The 24,449-nt window shown below is 42.4% G+C and overlaps 1 protein-coding gene across 3 annotated transcripts in view; it reads left to right on the forward strand.

The window, feature by feature from the left end:
* The first annotated feature begins 787 nt into the window (after positions 1-787).
* Positions 788-24,449, forward strand: part of TBL1X (transducin beta like 1 X-linked) — a 132,695-nt gene continuing 109,033 nt past the window's right edge. Inside the window, exon 1 of one of the 3 annotated variants that reach the window (XM_083734453.1) lies at positions 788-870. The gene's annotated coding sequence lies outside the window, so the exon portion shown is untranslated. Of the gene's footprint in view, positions 871-945; positions 1,132-1,546; positions 2,650-24,449 lie in introns of those variants that run through there. The other 2 variants (XM_083734452.1, XM_083734451.1) reach the window with 2 other exon arrangements.

Genomic DNA, 24,449 nt, shown 5'->3' on the forward strand with positions numbered 1-24,449 from the left:
GGTGATCAGTGAGAGCACATCCTTTAAAACACACAGAGCTTATACAAATTGTCATTAGGGAACTGTGTGATGATCCCATCTGCACGTATATTATTTTGTTCATAAAGCTACAGCCAGGGGGCTGTTCCATACGGGAGCTTTCATCATACCTAAGACACATGCTAATATTGATATATGGTTAATATTTGCCTGAGCTGCATATCAGTAAGGTTATGCACACTTATTTGGAAGCAAATTCCACTGAAAGCAACGGGACTTGCCTCCAAGTAAATGTGAATGAAATTCACAGCGTTTATTTTATCGTTACAGTTATACCTCACCTTTCCTTCAAGGAGCTCAAAGTGACATACACCCTTCTTCATGCTTTCCCGTTTTATCCTCATAACAACCCAGTGAGGTAGGTTAGGCTGAGAAATAGTGAGCAGTCCAAGGTGACCCAGTAAAGTTAATGTATGAGCAGCGATTTGAACCTTAGTCTCCCCAGGCCTAGTATAACACTCTAATAACTGTATCATACTAGCTCCTTAAAATTAGCCCTCCCTTCCTTATTCCCCCCCCCCCCAATTAATCTACACACGCCAGCCATATGTTCGTATTCACTTCTGATCCTAGCAGTTTTTTTGAATTTATTTGCCTTCCCACAGTAATCAACAAATCCCACGTTTAAAGCATGAGGGGGTTTTTTCCCCCTCTCTGCGCAGCTAATCTAGAGTGTGTGGTAGCAGAAGAATGTGTCACAGTAATGCAGAGAGCTGTAATGATGTCAACTTGTTATTTACTTTCCAAATCTGAATGACTGAGCAAGGCGAAAGGAGAATCAATCAGCCACAATGTGACCCTGCAGGCGGAAAAAACAGAGCACTCTCGCCAGTAAGAGGTTGGGGGATGGGAGGCACATGTAACCAGGGCAATGTTGCATCATTTACTTGCATTGCTTTTTGTACTGCTCCCTTTCCCACCCCCTTCGGATGAATGTTATATAGCTCAGTATGAAGCTGTAGGAGCCTAGAGACAAATAAGGAAAGGGGGGCTAATTTAATACAAAAGAACATCAACATCTGCTTTAAAGGGCTGAATGGCAACTCATATATAATAAAACCTATTCTGCTGAATCACAATTATGGAGACAGTGTAAGTCCATATTTTAATGTGGTATAATGATTGCATAGAAGCAGTGGTTTTAAATCACTCAGAAAGTATATAGGGAATATATTACGTGTTGTTTCTTGTCTTTATTAGGTGAACTCCCGATTATATAATATTTTATTTGCAAAAGCATTCATTGTGTTCTGATTTCCATTGCTAGGTGACATTTAAAATGAGACAAAATCGGTGCGGGACTTTGTGGCTCAGCAAAGAGGAAATAACTTTACAAAAAAAGGGGGGGAGAAACTAGAAATAAATAAAAAGAGTGGATCCGTCTGGCAGCTTAAAGGGGAGTCTTGTGCATTACTTCTTTGTAGTTATGTAAATGACGGAAAGTAGATGCTAAATTTAGTTCTGTTCGTCGACTTAAAAACCTGGTGAACTGTTCCAATTCCATTAGCATCATGATCCTTTCCACCCCTCCCCCTATGAACCGATCGCAGTGAAAATAATGTTGACCTGGGGGAAAAAAACAAAACAAAAAACAATTGACAGGGATACAGCCACGAAGCAAACGTAGGCTTTTCTTTTTCTTTTCTATTCTTTCTACCTTTGGTCCATTTTTTTGCTGACTCCAGGGGGTTAACATTTCAGTCGAATGCCGGAGCGGGGGAGGGGCGGGTGTTGCTGTGTGTGTTTTGTTTTCGGGGGAACAAAACAACCTTTTCAATAATCCCCTCCAAGTGACTGAGGAGTTACTTCGGGACACACAAGCATCCCGGGGGGGTGTGTGTGTGCTGGTGCTGGCATTGGTTGGATGTTTGGAGGTAGGTATCGGTGTTCTCTCCGAGGGGAGGTTTGCAAATCACGAAGACCTAGCAGAAATATAGGCACACAACACCGCCCCCCCCCCAATGCGTTAAGATCCAAATGCGGATCTCCCCACCTCCCTCCAGGAGCTGTCTCGAAGGGCTGCCCCCCCCCCCGCATGTGTTTGTCTGCTTCGCCTCCGTGTGTGTGTGTGTGTGTGTGTGTGCGCGCGCGCGCCTGGGGAAGAACACTCTCCTAGGACTTACACCCACACCCACCCACCACCCCAAGCGCCCTACAACTGCTTATGAAGTAGCGAGCGGCGGCGGCGGCAGCACCTCCTGACCGCCATTCCGCACCCAGAAAAAAAAAACTTTCCATTGCCCTCGCCCCACTCCCTCCCCGGGAACTTCCTCTGGGGCCCCGCTGCCCGGTTGTGTGTGTGTATTGTGCACGCGCTTGTGTGTGTGGTGTATATGTGGAGCAGCAGCAGCAGCAGCAGCAGGAGGAGAAACGGGGAGAGCCGGGCGCGCGAGGGCTGCCGGAGCTTTGCCGTCGCCGGCCTGCACGCTTTCGGGACCTGGGCAGAGCCGGAGAGGAGTGCCAGTCCTGCCGCCGCCGCCGCCGCCGCCACCATGGAGTGCAAGTGAGAGAGGAAGTCCGCCCGCCTTATGTGTGCTTTTGCAGAAGTTGAGGCTTCCCCGCTGTTGCTGCCCGGAGCGCGAGCGGGGCCTTCGGCGCGCGCCCACCGAGGTGAGTTGCCGGGGGAGGGGGCTTCTCTCTCGTGTGTGTGTGTGTGTATTTGTGTCTATATATAACTATATGTGCACCTCGGCGCCTGTTTGCCATGTTTCCTAGCGTGGCTCCCAACTTCCTCGTGCTTCCACCCCTCCCCCACCCTTTGCAGCATTGTTGCTCTTGGGAGGGTTGTTGTTGTTGTTATTGTGGTGTGTTTGCGCCTCCTACGGAGGTGCCTGGCTTCCCTCTCCCCTCTTTTATTTATTTTTGGGGTTTTTTCCGCGCTATGTGTGTGTGTGTTTCTTGGCACCCCCCTTCCCCCCACCCCAGGGTGACTTGGTTGGTTGTGTGTGTTGTTGTAAGTCCCCGAACGGTTTGTTGTTTTCGAAAAAGAGGCTCGGGCTCTGTGCTTTGGACTCCGAATGGATCGATTTGTCGAAAAGTATTGGCTGTGGTGGGGGAGGGGAAGGGAGAGAGAGAGAGAGGCGCCCGCCTTCGCTGCTCTCTCGCCTTTATCCTGCCGTGTGTGGGGAAGGGGGGGTGTCTCAGACGATCTGGGGGTGTTGTTTGTTGAGAGGGTGGGCAAAAACTAGGGTGCTGGGTGCGCCTTTTTAAGTTGGGTGGGTGGGGGAGGGGGACGCGAGATCGCCCCACTGTAAAATGGTGTAGATAGGAGTTTGCATAAGCCTCGGCGTGGGGGAAGGAATCCCATTCATCTCCAGGGCTTGAATCAGCAAGCTGTGGAGTTCATTGCTGTGTGGAGTGGGGGGGGGGGGGGCAGGTTTGATCCAGCAAAGGAGATCTGCTCTCTCCATTGATTTGGGTAGTACGTAGTGTCCCATAACCTGGATGCTTTGATCAGTAAGGGGGAATATTCAGGGTGCATTGTGTTATCAACCAATGCCCTGTTTATGTTTGTGGGTGTTTTAAAAGGCAACCTGTTGCATCCTAGGAGTGTTCCCTTTTTTAAAATAATTGCCCCTGTCTAGCTAATGTTACCAACACCATTTGCTATGTCTCCCCCTTTTATCTTGTCTACATACACACAAACTGTTTTATTCTTTTATCTAAGCTGCTGACCTAATATTTTGATTTTAATTGGGTGTGAGGGCAAATTGTTGTTGCAGAGTGGTGCTCAGCTAATGACCCCTTGGCCTAGTTAATTACATACTGGGTTCTCAAGACACATAAATGCCTGGCACGCCCCTCCCCCACCTTCTCAAAAGTTTTATTTAAGATGTACAGCTGCAAGAGGTTGCATATGTATGTATGTGTGTGTTGTGTGTATATCCATATCTGTATACATACACAATCCTTAAAGAGCACAGCATATTCAAACAAGTGTTTTAGAAGCTGCTCCTACAATATATTTGCTTGTACATTGGTTTTACAAATTCACAAGATAAAGATCCTCCTGCCCTAAAAGCCAATAAGAAAACGGCCAGATAAAAGGTTGTTTTGTTGCCAGATGGTTGTGATAATAAATACTGAGGGCGAAATAGGATTTGTATATTGCATTTTCGCTTTATAATGTTCTTAAATGCTACCTATGCTGTTCCAGTAAGAAAAAACAGAAAGTAAGTCATGCATGCAGAACTACTGTGTCAGATTTAAGGCCGCATCTTTCCTACCTTGACCCATTTATTAGTTAACCTTAAACCAAGTGTTTTCCTACAGCAGAGACAAGGTTAATGCATTAAACCTTTCTTGCCACATGACTGCACATGGTGGATTTACACCCCTCCTTTAGCCCATACCTAAGGAGACTCTACCATTTTTTCAAAATGGAATTCTAATCCATCTTTTTGTGATCCTAAACATACTGTGTCCCAAGACCATGGCCTTGATTATGCAACACATACAGGAAAATCTGAGGTTGTTAATTTGCTGGTTTTTCCAAAACAGTCAGTGAGCAGGAGGTTTGTTTACATGTTTAGTGAATCCCAGTGGTCTTCTAGCTTCAGCTTCTTGCTAGCTATTTTGGGTCACTACTAGAGCTTTGTGTGAATGGCTTGATCAAATGCCACTCACTTACCCAAGCTGCTGCAATGATACTGTTTATAGTCTCGTATCATTTTAACCTTGGGTTTGTCTGAATGATTATCTGTGGCTGAAGAGTGCTTGTTTTCATTTGTCACTGCAGAGTATGTAAGCAATACTAGGATTCCATAAATATTTTAAATCAAATAGTACCATATAGCTGTCAGTTTACCTCATTGCTACCTCCAGTGTATCCCTCAGAAAGCAATCCTGTGCACACTTGTTTGAGAACAAGCTCCATTAAATTCGATGGGACTTATTTTGAAGTACATGAATAGAAATATACTGTGAATCTTTTTTTTTTAATCTATTGTCAAAGATTGTGATCCTCAACTCACTCAGCTAGAGCAGGGATGGGAAACCTGAGGCCCTCCAAACGTTGCTGAACTGTTACTCCCATGATCCTTGACCATTGCTTATCAGACTGGGACTTATGGGAATTGGAGTTAAGCAATATCTAGAGGGCAACAGGTTCCCCACCCCTCCACTATAAAATAAGTCTTGTTTGCTTCCAAGTAAACAAACATTGTATTGCACTGCACAAAGTTTCAGGGCCTTCTACCTTATGAGAACATATATTGTGCACATGATAATTTGAGTGGAATGGTGAAACAAATTGGATCACTCTTGGAAAACGAGTCTACTTTAATATTGAAAACATATTGGATCTTTCTTAGCGTTAAATTGGCAGAGGTTTTAATAAAAAAACTGCTCATCTAGCCCAGCACCCTTTGAACTTTAAATAAAGGGTGAACTTACTTAAAACAATAGTTTGCTGATGCTGCTCCATTAAACTTCAGACCTACTTGTATTGTCTTTGGAGAGTTAAAAAAAAGCGTCCCAAGTGCCCAGTTCATAAGAAAAGGATGGGCAATATTCACCAGTAGAATGTCATCTTTATGGTGAAAATCCTATAAACATGGCACCGGCAATCATAGTGGCAGCCAATCCAGTTTAATACAGTGGTACCTCGGGTTAAGAACTTAATTCGTTCTGGAGGTCCGTTCTTAACCTGAAACTGTTATTAACCTGAAGCACCGCTTTAGTTAATGGGGCCTCCCACTGCCGCTGTGCCACCGCTGCACGATTTCTGTTCTCATCCTGAAGCAAAGTTCTTAACCCGAGATAATATTTCTGGGTTAGGGGAGTCTGTAACCTGAAGTGTATGTAACCCGAGGTACCACTGTACTGAATTTGTTAATAAGGGCTGTGCTGGGATTGCAATCCCTTGGTGCCCTCGGAACAAGTTATGTCTGAGACCATAGCATTCCGAGGCATTCTCCACTTGGCTGTATAGGCCCCGGATCAGAGAATGATAGAGTTGGAAGGGACCGTGAGGATTGCCTAGTCCATGGGTAGGCAAACTAAGGCCCAGGGGCCGGATCCGGCCCAATCGCCTTCTCAATCCGGCTTGCAGGTTGTCTGTGAATTAGCGTGTTTTTACATGAGTAGAATGTAAAAAGCATCTCTGGGTTATTTGTGGGGCATAGGAATTATTTCACCCCCCCAAAAAAATATAGTCCTGCCCCCCACAAGGTCTGAGGGGCAGTGGACTGGCTCCCTGCTGAAGAAGTTTGCTGACCCCTGGCCTAAATCTACTCTGAAGGAGCCGTTACTGGGTCTCTAACATATCTCTAAAGAACAGTATAAGCATTTTTTTCTCTCCAAAATATAGTCCGCCTCCCCCCCAAGCTTTGAGGGACAGTGGACTGGCCCCTTGCTGAAAAAGTTTGCTGACCCCTGGCCCTACTTGAATCCCCTGCAATGCAGGAACATGCAGCCATCCCATACGGGGATCGAACCTGCAATCCTTGGCGTTCTCGGCACCATGCTATAACAAACTGAGCTATTCAGACTGACAAAATCGAAATCCCTCAATGTTGTGAGGAAGAGTGGAGCTGAGCTACCTCTGTGCCATTGCCCTCTGTGTGCTGGAGGTATAACTTCTGAAGAAGGAAGCCTCAGCTATGCATACAATTTTTTTTTTGTTTATGTTTATTTTGTTACGTTTATATATCTTGCCTTTATTTCCTGAGCGACTCAGAACCTTAGAAAATCAGGTGGCTGGGCTGGTGGAACTGGCACTCTCGCCCTTGCTTTCTCTTCTCGTCTGAGGGATCAAGAATGCCTGAATAGGGCTTAGGTTGCTTTGTGTAAACTCATTGTAGTTTCTGATGAAACATTCACATGCTATGCTTGCTTACTGTAATAAATATATTTGCTTTCCGTTTTTATAGCATTTGGACCATTACATGTGGATATGTTTGTGGTTTTCCGCTCATTGTATTTGCAGTGCAAGATCACAGAGGGGTTAATCGTGTTCTCAAAGGATAATGCGGGGGGTTCTGCTTTACAGTGGACGCTCGGGTTGCGAACATGATCCGTGCAGGAGGCACGTTCGCAACCCGCAGCGCCGCGTCTACGCATGCACGGGTCGTGATTCAGCGCTCATGCGCAAAGTGCAATATAGCGCTTTTGCGCAAGGCCGAAACCCGGAAGTAACCCGTATTGGTACTTCCAGGTTTGGCACAGTGCGCAACCCGAAAACACACAACCTGAAGCGTCTGTAACCCGAGGTATGATTGTACTTACAACTGATCTTATACTGTTATTATGGTTCGTATGTTTGAGAAACGGGCCTGTGTTCCTTAGCTTATGTTTCCTTCTACAAGTAAACCCCGAAGGCCCAGGACTGCGTAGCTTTGTATGAATTTTTATTTTTAAATCCAGTCGCGATGGTAATTAAGTGCATAATAAATATAACCCGTCTTCTACAATCTGAATCAATTATACAGGATAATGAACTTGGTGTGTTTATTCCCCATCAAGATCTTTACCTGACTCCAAACTTGTTTATCGATGCCCTGGTGGGAGGAATCTGTTATGAACAGGATCTTGTTACCATCATTTACACCTGTGTAAACCTTCTAGGATCACCTGTTTCACTGCATGTTATGTGGCGCTCTCTTGAAAGCGGTTCAGGAACTGCAGTTAATCTAAAATGGCATTGCCTGGCTCCTGACGGAAGGAGGGTTTTTACTTGACCTTCTGTGTGATAGCAGTTGGCTTCCAGTTGGCTTCAAGGTCCTTTTCAGGAAGGGTAAAATACATCCAGGATAGAACTCTCCTCCCACTAAAATCTGATAAGGAAGCTTTGTTGTGGCCCTGATATTAGCTGTTTTGTAAAATTACGCAGTCAGAATAGCAGTAATAGAGTGGGAGCTGTTTAAGACAGTAATGACAGTAATGATGCTCTGACGATAGGAGAACTGGATAGCTCAGTTGGTGGGAGGCTGGTGCTGATAAAACCAAGGTTGCAGGTTCAGTCACCATATGGGAGAGCTGCATATTCCTGCATTGCAGAGGGTTTGACTAAATGATCCTCTACAGTTATATGATTTTATGACTAGAAACGCAACACAGCCATATTTGCTCTCTAAAGCTGGAACGATATGTCGCTGGGTAACTTCTGTTTGCAAACCACCAGCCACCATTTATTTTCTGCAAAGTGGTATCTAGTGGAGATGATTTGTGGCAGAGACGTGGTGGCAGGAGGAATGTTTGCCCACCATCCCTGCCCACTGCTTTTCCTACTGTAATCTCACCCTGAGCAGTTTTCTTTCTGTCAGGGTAGTTGTTGTTTGTTAATTTCTTGCCTACTCTTCCCCAGAAGGTCCCCGGATGGGTTACAACAAATAAAAAATACTGAAAATGGTGAAAACAAATCACTGTCAAAAGAATAGGGTGGGTCCTAAAGTATATATTTCAACCAGTGGCTCCCAGCCAATGTCTAGAGAGCACTGTCCATTTGGACTCTTTTCTTCACACTTGCATGTACTTGAGATGTAAAAATGTCAGTTATTTTCCACATTACTTCATTTCAATTGCTGTGTTGGCTTCAAGTGATATCTTTTGTTTGACCAATCCACATACCTCTGAAATTCTGCTACCTTTCTTTCCCAAAATTTGTAGACTCATGTGCCAAAAGTGAACCCCATAAAGCAGGGATGGGGAACTTGTGGGTCCCCAAATGTTGTTGGACCCCCAACTCTCATCAGTCACAGCCAGTGTTTGTAGCCCAGAAATATTTGGATGGTCACAGGTTCCTCAACCCTGCCACAAAGGGTCAACCTACATTTTGTAGCCCATCCCATCTGGAGTGGCAACTTCTGTCTAGTATTGTTATAAAACATGGAACAAGTCACATTTTTTGCCCACTCATTTCAACTCCCCATCATATTGCCTCACTATTTTTGTGGGAGTGGTGGTAAAAATCCGCATTGGAATTCTGTTGTTGCCAAGACCACTCTCCCTGGGAAAAGAATACATTTTCTGGCATTTTCCCTTGTACTTTTTGGCTGTTCGTAGTTTTCATTACTATTTTAATGTACATTCTGGTTGTGCTCCAGCCTTATTTGAAGTACGGGGGAGCAGAAATCTGCCTCTGACTCCTGTGAGCAGTCTCATATTTTCCATATTTTTTATCATGAGGCAAGATGGAAGTAATTTTGTAAACTATTTTTCAGCTAGTAAATTGAGTGTCTTTCCTTCACTTGTCTATTTTTAGTTAGAAGGAAATAGCTGACCTCCTTACAGTAAGAACCCAATTCCCATGGGTACAATTTATAGGTTTATATCAAATGGCCTACTTGGACAACTTGGTTGAACAAGAACAAGAACAACAACAACAGTTGTGGTGGAACTACATTTTTTTTCCTTTTAGTAATAATTGCCTGCTCTGCAAAATGTTTTTTTGTTTTAGTTCTTGAGAGGAATATATGGAAGGGTAAATATTACTATGGGATGTGTATTCTCTCTCTCTCTCTCTCTCTCTCTCTCTCTCTCTATCTCTCTCTCTCAGAACTGCTTATTATATAACTGTTATACGGTATTTGTATAAAACAGTGAACACAGTAAAGAATCTTCCTGTATAAATAAATCTCTTTTTGAGGGCCACTGTAAGTCACCTACTGAATTATGTTACCCTGAAAATGCAAAAAAAAACATGACATACTGCAAAGGGAGAATGTTAGACATCTCTGTATTTTAACTGAGAATACAGAAATTTTAAGGGGAATGTATAGTATCAAAATATATAGCAGCAAAACCTCATAGTAGTTCCATGCTGTTCACTCAGGAGCAAACCCTATGGGGGTTGAGTTGGGTTTACTTCCAAGCATGCCTGAGATTGTTTCCACTAGTCCTATAACTTTATCTGACTTCTCTAAGAATTATTATTTTTGGAACACTTCTTAATATTTAGCCAAAATAAATGGAATAAAAAGTGTTTCAGTTCACCCCTGGCACAGGCAACATGCATGAACTATACAGCACAGAAATTGTGCTGTAGGGCGTAGTTTGGGGTAGAGTGTGGTAATCATGTTCATAGAATCATAGAATTTCAAAGTTGGAAGGAACTCTGAGGTTCATCTACTCCTGCAATTCAGGAATTTCTACTAATGGCCACCCAACCTCTGCTTAAAAACATTGAATGAAAGAGGGTCTACAATCTCCCAATCTGTTAAGGTTATCTTGAATCCCGACACTGTCTTCTGCGGCATTGGGAAAGGAAAGAAGTGGTGAAAGTCTTGATAAGAAGGTTGCATAAACCAGTTTTATTTCAAATTCATTTCCTATAGCAAACTCCAGGATGGAATTTACCTTTTTTCGCATCATTTGGTTGGTGATGATTTCATCCAGCTGTTCCCCACCACAACCTCAAAATCCCTTTCCTGGTCAGCCACTGCCAGCTCATTCCAAAACAAAGAAGCTGAAATATGTTGCAGACTCTGCCAAGCTCTCTGCTGAAAATCACTTGGTCCTGAAATCGGGGCAGAAATGTTTCCTAGCCATTAAAAACCATTGTGGAGGTTCATTTCCTAATGTCACTTCCCTTAAACCCCAGTAAATAACAACACACTGAGACATTCTGCCCCTTCACTGTCCCTGCTGCCTAGAACATAGGGGCCATTCTCAAAACAACATCATCATCATCAGCAATAATAGATTAGTTACTTCGTCTTATTGTATGCTGATTTGAGTACATTACAGAGAAATGGCTAATAAGCTTAATTTAATTCATAAGTATTACAACATTTTCACATGTAGCCTTGAATTCTAGGGAAAGTTAACGGAAGTACATGGAAGAAAAGCTTCCTGTGTCTTTTCTGTACAACTGCCTGCACATATCCACCCCATAAACCTCTCTGGAGGTTTAGGAAGATCTCCTTAACAAGGAGTGCCAGAGGACAGCTGAATTACATCCAGTTTTGGCAGCTTCCTCCCACTGTGTCCCATCTTCCAAGTGATCCTCAAACGCTCTGTAGAGGCCTGCCTTTGGAGGCAAAGGCACTCAGTGTTAGAAACTCAAGATATATAATCGAATTGCCAAATGGCAACTTGCGGTCGCCACAATGGAATGTCTAGGTGCTTTTCCTGCAATGGGTATTATTATTATTATTTCATTTGTACAGTCATACCTTATGCTACATTTGCTTCATGTTACGTTCTTTCAGGTTACGTCCCATGGCGACTCAGAAGTACCGGAAAGAGTTACTTCCTGGTTTCGCCGCTTGCGTATGCTCAGAAGCGCTAAATCGTGCTGCGCACCTGGGCAGATACGGCACTTCAGGTTGCGCTCTTTTCATGTTGCGAACGGGCCTCCAGAACGGATCCCGTTCGCAACCAGAGGTACCACTGTATACTGCTTTATACTTTAAAGAAAAAATCTAAAAGCGATTAAAAATCCAATAAAACAATCCAGGATAAAACAAGTTCAAGCTTCAATGAAAATGTTTCAGATCCTTCTCGAAAAGGCATTTTGCTTTCCCCCGTCATCAGACTGGCATTCATGTGGTTGCAATTTGACCCGTACCAATCACAAAACGTACCTGGTGCCTGGTTAATTTCTAGCTCTGCAGGCAGCAGAGGGGAAGAAGGGAACTGGAAACATTTCTTCCACCATTTTAGGCTCTAAGACATTGTCTCCCCATCCCTTTGTGCCCTCCACTATGCTTCTGAAGGCCTACAGTAGATAGGCTGCCTTGTCCCTTTTGAAGTAACTTCAGTTGACCATGTACACCTGCAGACATTGTTAGTTTGTCCACCTGTGAACAGTGTTAAGGCCCTACCATGTACTCTTAACTAGGTTAGACCCAGGCTTTGGGTAGTAAAACAAGTTCTCTGGAGTTCTCTGTCCACACTTGTCATCCTTGGGCAGCTGTGTGCCTAGCCATTCTGATGTCCCGCTCCAAGACATTTTGGAGAATTAAAAGGTACGCGCACCCCTGCCACCACCAGAAATGCTTACACTCAGAGCTTCACTGAGTAGGAGAGGGGCCCAGCAGCAGGCAGGTTTCTGAGGGTCCATTTAAGTCTGAAGCTGACCCTTTGAGTAGCAAGAAATATTTTTCAAGGAAGCTAAGCAAACAAGGAGAACAGTGCTCAAAGCCTTCTCATTTAGCTACAGCTCCATAGCGTTCATGTTCACTCCTGGAAGCTACAAAACTAAGGCATACTCCATGTGGTATTATGTAGCCCCCTTCCCCAGGTTTTGGCAAGGCATGCTTCTGTGAAGCGTAGGACAATGCAACCACTCATTACCTGGAATGAAAGGCTCTTCCATGTTGAAATCTGAGAATGCACCATACACGGTGGCTTGCCTGGCTGTGTCCCAGACTTGAAGTTTCCTTGAGGCCCAGGATCCCAAAACATTGTGCTCTGTATGTTGAAGTTAGCCTTTGGTCTTTGGAAGGTTTTGGTGTGCCAGGTCCTTCCATTGGAGCTGCAGACATCTTCCGTTCCAGGAAGTGACCAGGCTAATGTCACCGTGTGCTTTGCTGAGCTAGAAGGTAGAAAAGGGTTGTATGAAAACTTATGAGAATTCTGTCTTGTATACATAGCTCTGTCCTGATGCAGAGCTGAGAGCCTGATAGGAGATGGAGTATGTTCCTGCTACTTTTGATAAATTAAGACATAATTGTCATTGTAAATGAGCAAACGGCAGCTTAATAACTACCTGACCCGGGCCATTTCTTCTTCACTTGGCCTCAGTGTTAAGCAACAAATACTTAGCATTTGTGCAGAATTAAATTAATGTATGTAAAATTAACAATTACCCAGTTTACTGTGTGAGACATGGCAGTCCTAATGTATGCTGGTGGCCAAAGTAATTGAATCACATTGAGTGATTAGCCAACTGATCTTGATAAACAGACCAGTGTACTTCAATCCACTCATTTAATGGGCATGTTAATTAAAATTTGACATTGATTCCATGGGAAGAAGTGATTTCAAAAGTAAATCTTAATTTTTTTTGCAACTACACGTAAGTTCTATTTGCTATCCCCAGGGTATACTAGCAGTCTAAGCCTGCAAAAGGGTATATCAAATGCTAATTTATGTGGGAGGAAGACCTATTAATGACCTATAAAACAGGAAGCAGTATACAGCACAACACAAAATTTCTGTTTCTTTCTTTTTTTTGAAAGGAAAATTAATTTAATTTTGTTTTTGTTTGGGAAGGAAATGAAGCAAATTACAGGGGATTTTTTTTTACTTATGGACTCCTGTTCCTTTTCATAATCCAGCCTTATCAGCAGTTCATTAATCCTGCCCCACAGAACATCACTCTGCAGAGTATTACATTGTGTAGTTCACCTTAAAAAAAACACAAGTATTTTACAGCTCAGCATTTGGGAAATGAATAATTTTGCACTGTGATGCTACTGATGAAAGAGGGCTATTGTGCTATCTTGATTAGCGCAAGTACAACTCTTACATAAGATTTGTGCTTGGAAAAGCACTGTGATGAGTTTATGCTGATTTTAACACATTCCAGTAGCCTACAGCACATTGATTCACAAAGTCCTGCCAAAAGCAATAAGCTTCATGGTGTACAGTGAAATGTACACAGCGGATTTTGTTTTTGAGGTGAAAACATGGGCCTCGGTTGTTTATTATAAAGATATACTAATTTTATTGCCAGTTTGGCAGCTGCTTTGTACCTTAGTCATTTGTTGGCGTCCTTCCTACTTTCCAGTTGGCTTTGGCTTGATTTTGTTTCAGGGGTGAGATACATGTATGACTGCTATCCATGCAGTCTTGACTTGCATTAATAGCCGCATTTTAATTGCAAGTATTAATCTACCTACCCGTCCCCAAAAAGTCTCCCTAACGTAATTTCAATTATTGTTGAGTGTTGGCAGACTGTGAACAACAAGTGTGTATGGGGGGGGGGGGGAGCTGCCCACATTATTGTTACTTGTTGAATAGTGAGTAGACATGGCAGACGACACAGTGATTTCTCCAAGCAGCTCTTTATTTTGTAAGCTGGAATAGAAACTGAACAGCAAACAGCTCAGCTGGCCTGCTTTTATAGGCAGCTGGCTGTCAACATTGTAGCAACAACAACCCAGGGTTTCCCGCCTAAAATAACTGACGTGGACCTGAGTGAAAACTACATACACAATACTCCTGGTGGCCAGGGTGAGAACTTCAATACATAACATTACTTGCATTTTCTTTAATTTTATTTTGACAACCCAAAAGTACAGGCTGTTGCATCATACCACACACCAATATAAACCAAGACACCCATATTTCCAGAGCTGCTGTGGATGGTAAATATTGGACATCTAAATCTGAAGTGTGAGAAACAAAAACCCACCAGATGACATAAGGTGTTTTGGATCTTTGTACAAGATTACCTTTAGGTTGTGAACATGTAAGAATTAGTGGAAAGCTGAGCACTAGAAGTGCAAAAAAAGGGTGTGTTTGAGGGGAGGGAGATATCTGCATTGGAGAGAGACGTATGAATATGTCAGATAGTTGGTTCACATAGCCCAGGGGTGGCCAACTCCCAAGAGACTGCAATCTACTCACAGAGTTAAAAACTGGCAGTGATCTACCCCCTTTTTTGGGGTTCAGGAAAGCCCTGTTTTTTGGGTTGAATCCCTGAGCCATGGGGCCTGCCATCCAACCTGCACACTTATTAAAGCAAAGCAATTATGTTATGGGGCTTGCTAATAATTGCATACTACTCCAGAGTTAAAACACCTCTCTTCATTGAAGTCAATTTCAATAGCTGCATGTAAAAAGAGTGGGAAAGGAACCATATAATCTTAACAAGGTGATTAGTAGGGTGCTAGCTTTCACAACTTGGCAATTATAAAGGCATTTAAATTACTTTCCTATCCACCTTTCTTACCGGAGTACTAAGAGAATTAATTAATGTTTGGGAAGCCTTTTAAGATAAGTGTTGATTAGTGTTGCCTCTTAGTTTAGTAAATGAAAAATGAATGCAAAATAATATATGTAAACAAACACCCAAGCCCTTACCCCATGCTTGAGTTTAATTAGCACCATTAATTTTGCCTCTGATTTTAGGCTTTCCGGATGGGGCGTGAGTAACCCTTGTAGAATGCCTCTACGCATTCAGAAAAATAAATAAACTTCTAAGAGTCTGTACTATATGTTAGAATGCTCCCTGCATGTAGAATTCTGTGTCTGCGGAAAACTAGTGCAAAGCGAAAGGTAGAATAAAACTCTTCGCATTATGTCACCTTCCCGAATAAAGAGTGAAACCAGAAGCAGCAGAGGGGGCAAACTATTTGCATGTATTTTATTTGCGCTACTTGTTTATGTATGTAAACACACAAAGACACACACAGAGAGAGCGAGAGAGCTTAGAGTGAGTTGGTCTATACAGACATGGGTTTGCAGTTATCTGCCCTTTTATAAAACATCATATAAATTGTGCTTTCAGGTCATATGAATATTCAATAACAATCATTTTAAAAATTGCCTGCTTCATTTGTCACACTAAACCATAGTTTAGCATGACGAGAATAAGCTGCAGCATGTTTCTTGCTCCTCTTCTCCATAGTTGTGGCTTCAAGGAGTTTAGAGAAGCCTTTGCTTCTGTTTTTGCCTAGCAGCAGCATGCAGTGTCATCCAAACCAACAATCTGTGGTTAATGTTAACAATGGTTTGTTTTAAACACACTTAAAACACACACACACACGGGCACACACACACACACACACACACACACACACTTAGCAGCTGTTTACAGACCAGGTTTTTTTTATTACATTTTTATTGACTATGTTTATTCTCCTTTAGCACATGTGTTCTACCCATCAGCCAAAGTGCAGTGCATTGTACACACAAATATACTGAATCCCAAAAAGGAAGAACAATGAGAGAGCCATTGAATGTGCAAAACCATATTTTAGTAAAAATTAAAACTGACAGGTTTGTAGAGTTCAGAGCATTAATTGACTGGTAATTAATAAAGGAAGCCCAGGCTGGACAAAGCCATTGCACTTTTGCCTTTCTTCTTAAGTTCTTAATATCACTTTTTAATTTTACAGTAATGACTTGCTCATGCAAGTTATGTTGTCTTAGTGGTGATTATTATATATAGTAAAAATTTTGGTGGTTTGCCAGCTGTGGGCCTCTCTGGAGAAAATGGATCTGGTTTCAGTTACATATCCTGGTTACCTCCAGACCAAATTTCTGAAATGCTGTCTATGTGGAGCTCCCTTTATGAAAGACAGTTTAGAAACTTGAACTGATACAGAATGCAGCTGCCAGGATACTTGAGGCCAGGCATTCAAATCACTGTTGCACCAATTCTGTACCAGCTGCAATAGTTAGCTATTTATTTATGGGCGCAATTTAAAGTGCTGTTTTTGGCTTTTAAAATCCTGAATGGTTTGGGACCACTAGGGTCACCTTGATCTTCATGAGCCTGCTCTGAGATCAGCCTTGAAGGTCTTGCTCTCTGGCCCAGTGCCAAGAACCATACCTGAGGCAGGGTCTTTTCAGTGGTGGACCCACATCTTTGGAATCCCCTCCCCAGAAGGCTTGTATGCCCCTCTCATTGGTGGCTTTTAATTGGATTTTAACATTATTTCCCAGAGCAGTAGGTCTGTTAGATTCTTGCAGCAAAATTAACAAAAAGTCTTTTGGTAGTCCGCAAAATCATAATATATTATATAGTGTTGCAAGACGGTTGGTTGTTCTTTAAAATATTGTTATTTTGCTCAGCTTCTTATTGTTCACTTTATTTGTTTGCATGTTTTAGTTGTTGCTATTTTAATTACTGTTTTTGCTTTTAATGCCTTGTTTAATAAACCTTATTTATTACTCTTAAGTTGGCTTGTGAAAGTTTTATCCTCAAAGGCAGGATGTAAATGCATTAAATAAAATAATAAATAGCATTTAAAATATAAGTAATGGAGCTTCAGTAAGCTAGTACTGTACTTTCCTTAGCAGTTTTATGGACGCTAGTCCAAAATTTTGCTGCAGTTGGACAAGTAAATCACATCTGGAAAAAAATAGGTTCTTTTTTAATATTTCCAGCACAAATTGCTGTACACAGTTACGTATTTCATGTAATTTCTTGAGATAATATATCATGTGGTGATTAAATTGAAATGGGTTTCTCTCATGTTGGTACATAATAATAATATTAAGATTATTATTACAAACATATTCCCAGAAATAAAAATGAATGGCTGTACTAAGATCTTGTTCCCATTTATTCACATAATTTCCATTTGATCCATTTTATAGTGGAAATCCCAAAGCTTAATAAATTTTTGATGCAAAGTATTTTTTTTGGCACAGAAACCAACAGGTATTCAAAAGTTACAAGTTTTTAAACCAAGGTGCTGAGTGATTATCTAATTCTTGTTCAATATTTTTAATGCCCAAGTTTGATTTGAACAAATCAGTATGTCTATGAAAATTATGTTCTCGCCAGAGCTTGAAAAGAGCCATTATTAAAGTGACGATATTAAATGACTGCTAGTATTGGTGATTCTGTCTTGTGCAGATTTCCACAGAAGCAGGTCCCACCGAGATCGGGGACACTTAATTCCAAGAAAATGCATATATCGGGTGGCCCACCTCTCAGGGGTCACTTCAGCAGGTTCCTCTTTTGCAGCCACAACTTATCAACTCAAGCTGTTTCTACAAATGAGGAATCTCCCTTTGCAGACATGGCTTGAGTCTGCAATGTGCAAATTTTCCTTCACATTCCCAGCTTGAATGCAAGGAAAAGCCAGATCTACAAAGGAAGAACAAGGAATGTATTTAAAGTTGGTGGGTGTTTCTACACCATTTCTGTATAAAATTGCAGGCTTAGGCCATCTCCATTTCTTTCTTTCTTTTTTACATTTTCCAGTTTAGATAACCCTTTGTCACAGGCAAGGAGGAGGTACTCCATAGAAGATAACATTAGGCTGTTCCAAGTTACAGGGAACCAGGCAAAGGGCCTTCTCGGTAGTGGCACCTGCCCTGTGAAACACCCTCCCACCAGATGTCAAAGAGAAAAACAACTACCAGACTTTTAGAATACATCTGAAGGCAGCCCTGTTTAGGGAAGCTTTTAATGTTTGACAGACTACCGTATTTATGTATTTTGTTGGAAGCCGCCCAGAGTGGCTGGGGAAACCCAGCCAGATGGGCAGGGTATAAATAAATTATTATTATTATTATTATTATTATTATTATTATTATTATTATTATTATTATTTAATTATGCAAACCCACACATAATGAGAAATATCAAATGTTCCATTCATATGTAAAAGGCAGCATGCCTCTAAATTTATTTATTTGACTAAAATTGTATGCTGCTTAACTGTAAACAAATCCTCCTAAGCGACTTACAAAGTTCGGAAAATGTACACTAAAATTGTCAGTAATGGTCAATGTTTATAAAAGAGCAAAGTGTAGAAAACCCACAGTTGAAAGTATACGTTTTAAGCTAAAATCACAGATTAAAATACACTTCACACATCTTAAGTAGGCTTGGGTACACAGAAAAGGTTTTAGCAGGGGTCAAGAGGAGTACAGGAAGGCACCTGCCTGATGACAATGGGAAGTTGTGCCAGTTGCTGGAAACTGCAAATGGAGAGAGTGTCAGGTCCTGCCTTGCAGGTTTCCCGTCGGCTGCTGTGAGAACAGAATGCAGCGCTAGATGGGCCATTGACCTAAATCAGCTCTTCTTACATTCTAACCCAAGGGTTAGAACTCAGTGGGGCTTACTTTTGAATAAGCATGCATAGGATCACACTATTAGGTTATTGTGTTATGAGACTGTCTAACAGAGAACGGAGCTATTTTTTGCTTAGCAAAGCACCAGTTTGAAGTTGTGGGCTGTCTGCCATTTCAGAGTGTTCATAAATTAGGTTTTGTCCTGTTACTCCATGGGTACCAAGGCACAAAGTACTGTCAACAGATGGTGGTTTCTGCAGCGAGGACTGCTTTTTTTCTTTTTTAAGTTTAACGCTTTCCAATAACCAGCGTGATAGCATGCAGCTATTTTAAGGGGAAGGAGTGGATATATCAATTAATCTGTTAGATGGTGCTAATTTTGTAAAAATATTTTATTACCAAAGCGTTTGTATTTTGACAACTTAGCACTCCATATGGTCTTAATGTTTTAAATTCTAAATTTCTACCTTTGAGGGAAGGCAGTTTCTGTATCAGTTTGTCTGTCATGAAGCTCCATTGCAGTGCAGAGCATGTTCTAGGACTCCTGCTCCAAATAAAGATAGTACAACATGATAACGGAAGTTGTTGCTGTTTCCCAAGACGCTGATTGTTGTTGGCTTTCTCAATGCTCAGTATCGGAGAGAGAGAAAGATGGAAGGAAGTTTGAATGAGATGTGGTGGGAGCACTTCCTAGCTGACCCTATTGCTCCATAATTGCTACATCGTCTTTACCATTGGTTCATGTGGCCCAAGTTATTGGGTATCGGTGTGAACTGTAAGTTTGTCCTGGAACACACCCAGTGCTGTCCTTTGACTGTACAGTGGTACCTCTGTTTACGAACTTAATTCGTTCCAGTAGTCCATTCCTAAGCTGAAACCGTTCTTATCCTGAGGTGCACTTTCCCTAATGGGGCCTCCCACTGCGCGCGGTATCTGTTCACATCCTGGGGCAAAGTTTGCAACCAGGAGCAGCTACCTGAAGTGTTCATAACCAGAACCGTTCGTAACCAGAGGTACCTGTACACTGGTAGTGCTTGGAAAGCTGATCACCTAACGTTCTCATTGAGATACAAGCAGTAATACTTCTAGGAACCTCAACAGTTTCCTAGAATATTTTTTTGAAAGTCAGTGTCTTAAATGAATATGACTCTATGTGTATTCAGCTTAAAATTGTTCTAATTTCTTCACTGTGTCTGCATTTACCGGATGATGATTTTAACAGCTGTGTGTGTGTGTGTGTGTGTGTGTGTGTGTGATATATATATATTTAAAAGAATAAGAGTCAATTGAGAGTCTAGTAAAATGCTGTGAAGCAGGGGTGGCCTTCCAGCTGTTGCTGGACTAGAACACCCATCACCTCTGACCATGGCTGATGCTGGCTGTGACTGATGGGAGTTGGGGTCCACCTAAAGCGCCACAGGTTCCCCACCTGCTGTGTGCTGAGGGTTTTCTCAGGACAAGTGACTGCTGTTGGAAGTGCTCATAAAATTCTTCGCCAAAGTGTGGGGCTGGAAAGTAAAGGCTTCCTGCTGGTTAAGCAAAGATTTTAACAATAATTGCAGTTGGTATGTTGCTCATGTATCCTACTGATGAACTGTGCCGTAGGGAAATATGGTAAAACTCACATGAAATTGACCATCTATAATCATATTCTAAAATTCTTGTATTGTACAGTGGTGCCTCGCAAGACGAAATGAATTCGTTCCGCGAATTTTTCGTCTTGCGAAGCACGAAATCCCATAGGAATGCATTGAAAATCAATTAATGCGTTCCTATGGTCAAAAAACGTCCAAACAAAGCCAAATTTGGTACAACAAGAGTTTATTAAGTGCTCTTTAAAGTCACACATACTGTAAAGAGCATTTCAAAATTCAAACCCAGAATTTTTTTTTATAAACAGCAGAATGGCCCAATGGTCACAGAAAATCATAAAAATGCAGGGGGGGGGGACACAAGCTTCCAGATTCTTGCAAACCCCTCCCCAACTGTTCCCCCAGCCACCCAGCACACAGAAATTCAAATCCAGAATTTTTTTAAAAAAACAGCAGAGTGGCCCAATGGTCACAGAAAATCATAAAAATGCAGGAAAAAAAACCACAAGCTTCCAGATTCTTGCAAACCCCTCCCCAACACCAAGTCCTTGAATTCCAAACACCTCAACCCAAAATCCAAACCCCACCAAAAAAAGTTTTAAAAGCTTAACTTACCAAATGGCTGCAAAAGAAGTTTTGGAAAAGCTTCAGAAATCACCAAAGTCTTTAAAAACCTCAAAAAAGGCTACTATGTACACTGTGTTCTATGAGTTGCTCCTCAAATTCAAGTCGCAACTGTATTAATGGTGTTAAGAAAAAGGAAACAAACTTGCAAGACGTTTCCGTCTTGCGAAGCAAGCCCATAGGGAAATTCGTCTTGCGAAGCAGCTCAAAAAACGGAAAACCCTTTCGTCTAGCGAGTTTTCCGTCTTGCGAGGCATTTGTCTTGCGGGGCACCACTGTACTTTTAGTATTGTTTGTTGGGAGCTGCCCAGAGTGGCTGGGGCAGCCCAGTCAGATAGGAGGCATATAAACAAATTATGATTATGATTATGATTATGATTCCACCACCCATCTGACTTTTGCTGAAAGGTGCTTTTCACAGCTTTCATCGATGTTGTAGTTTTGTTAGATATAGAAATATTTATAAATCTTGCCCTCACACCTAAACTTGCTGATTTGCTTTGGAATTGCTCTAAGAGGTGAGTGAGTGGGCTAATGCTACTAGCAACAGATACTAAGGTTGAATTTTTGCCTTCAGCCATGTGGTTATATGACGTTCTGCTGCCTTCTGTCTTTTGGGGAAAGTACAAAACTGCATCCCTCCTACAATGGTTTGGTTAGCATGTCCCATGATGACCTCTGCTATTCACAAGCAAAGGTTATCCGTGGTTCATTGCTATTGTTTGATCCAATTAGCTTTTATTGACTGAGAAGGCCTTAATAGGTTTCATTTATGTACCTTGGGTTTATTGCAGTTTAGTCCTCTAAAATCCCCAGGAGGCTTCCAGAATAACAAAGATGTTATTAATGAGATGTTAAAGGAGTGCAAATTTTAGAATCGCATTAACAGATAGGTAAGTGGGTGTTCAGAGCTTATTGTACCTCTCAGTTTTCAGTACTGGCAGTAATGAATTTGGTTGTTCCAAGTGAACAGCAGCATATCTATCTCATGCTGTTCTTTGCATTGGGTGATTTTTTGTGTGTGTGTGCTGCTTCTACGGGTATGAATGTGTTCTAAACTTCCTAGGTGCGTAGATAGTTCATTTGAGCAAGGATGGGGACTTCTATATTCCTGGAGAAGGGCAGCTCTTTTCTTCTCCAGACCTTCAGATGGAGTATAGAAATGTTTGTGTGTGTGTTATGCAAAACAAAACTCCTGCACAGATTGTCACACTCTTTAAAGTCAGGTTCACTTAGCTTTGGTTTAACAACAACCCCTATTAGATAAAAATTAACAAGTCAATCAGGAGTTAATATCTCCCACACACTTAAAATGTAATGACAACTGCACCCTGATAGCTGATAGCATGAGGGAGATAGGGAGGAAACCAGCCTTCCACAGTTACTAATTGGAGCAGAGCACCTGAGTCGAACTTAAATACCACTTAGAAAATACATAAATAGCCAGTATATAAATTATTAAAAATAAATAAGTAAAATAAGAACAGAACGGTTGTTTTAGGGCTTTATTCTGAAGCCGGGGCTCTCCAGAGTTTTCGTTGTTCCAGGGTCCTATATGCACATTTACTTCTCAGTGGGCATGTATAGAATTAAAGTAAAAGAGCATATGCACTTGAGTATGTGCAGAATGCTTTTCTTTTCTGCCTTAGAACTTTTGGATTGAGAGGTTTGTTGAGGGAGTGACCTTAGCAAGTCTGAGCTTTCCACAAAATGGAAGGAAGGGGAAAGAGGCGGAGATAGTCTCATAGAATCGTAGATTTGGAAAGGACCATGAGGACAATGTAGTCCGTTTCGGGGGCCTAATCCGGCCCTTGTGGCAGTTCAATCCTAAAAAAAGCTCATCGGCTATGGTTGGCCCTCACAGCCCTTTGCTTCATCAATCTGACCCTCTTTGAAAAAAGTTTGGTGCAGTGCTGGAATCTTTCGCCCAATGTGGGGCTCAAATCCACAACCCTGAAATTAAGAGTCTCTAGAGAGAAATCTTTACCACTCCCTTCCCTTTCATTTTGCTTTGGGATGCAGGAAGGAAGGAGAAATGAACCCTGTTGCTGGGCTCATCTCTTCCCACATCAGCCCAAGAACTGACCCCGGCACCCTGTCCTTCTATCCTCTTGAAACTACAGAATTGTGTGTGTGTACGTACGGGGGAAGGAGAGAGTGAATTGCAAGAGAGTAAGGAGCTGGTAGAGCAGATCATCCCTGCCACCAAGAGAGAAAGATGTGGATTTCTCTTCCATTCTTCTTATGTCAGGGTGAGGAAGCTTTCAGTCCATGAGGGCCATATTTTCTTCTGGCATCTGCCTGCCATGGGTGGGTGGGGCTAGAGGCAAAAGTCAGCAAAGCAGCAAGTACAATTTTTACCTTAGTACAGTAGATTAATTTCTACATGCTCTCACACATCCTTCAGGGCAATTATCAGAGGCATTATCAGAGCTCAAGGACATATTCCAGCCAGGCAGATGCACTCAAAGTGGGCTGGTGAGACATGTGGCTTAGGAGGATGCGCTTCCTAGGGAGAATTCCAGGAGGGATGCATTTAGCATATCTGTCAGAGGTTCCCTACCCCTGCCCTATGTCTTAAGAGCCACACTCGGGCAACAGGTGGGGATGGGGAGACGAACCTGCTTCAGAGATGCCTAAGAGATACCTAACTTGCTGTTCAGCCCAGCTTCTATACGCTTGGCTTTCTGTGTCTCCATCCCTTCTTGGGATGGAGGGATGCAACAAAGGCTGCAAACAGCAGCTCAAAACGCAGTTGGCTTGCTCCGTCTCTTGGTACCAAAGAACTCAGGAAAGATACAGTTCCTTGTGGGGTGTAATCGGCGGGTAGTGGGGCAGGAGAGGCTTCTTTGCCCTGATTGAGATGGTTTCCAGTTCACACCAAGACTGTCGCTTTGGGCAAGGGGTAGTAAATCTTTCCCGTTCTCGACATTTTCCAGACGTGAGTTGCTCCACAGCTGGTAGGTGGATCAAGTAATGGTGGTGATGGGGGAGTAAGGCACGATTTATATCAGGGGAAAAATGTGAAAAGCAGATGAGCCTCCTCCATCCCCTCGCACAATGGATCCAACCCAGCCCATGTGGCTGTTTTTAATAGAAATGATCCCTGTACCAAAAATAAAAAGATACAGGAGATTTTGTTTCTAATCTAGTTTCTCCTTCCCTTCCTGGCCCCCCCCATGTCCACAGCAGTGACTCTGTACCTCAGGCTGCTTACTTTGCATCCAGCTGGTTGCACGTTGTTGGCTGTTATGGGCCAGATCCCCATCCTTTAGCACAGCACAGTACAGTGTAGCGCATCTTCTTGGCTGTATGGGCCAAGCCAGTCTAAGATAAAAATATGGCACATGCGTCATTGTTTTTGACCTGCCATAGCACACCTTTTCCATTCTTGCCTCCTCTCCTCAAGGCCTGTTTGGCTTGCTCTTGTATTGCACTGGCATGCAATACTTGCCACCTTTTCCAGAGCCTCCCTCCCTTGCCACCCTGTTCTTACACTGGCCAATCAGATGCCTACGGGAAGCCCACAAGCAACGCGTCAGTGCCACA

This window comes from Podarcis gaigeae (assembly GCF_964106915.1).
Source record: "Podarcis gaigeae genome assembly, chromosome: 4".
Taxonomy (NCBI): domain Eukaryota; kingdom Metazoa; phylum Chordata; class Lepidosauria; order Squamata; family Lacertidae; genus Podarcis; species Podarcis gaigeae.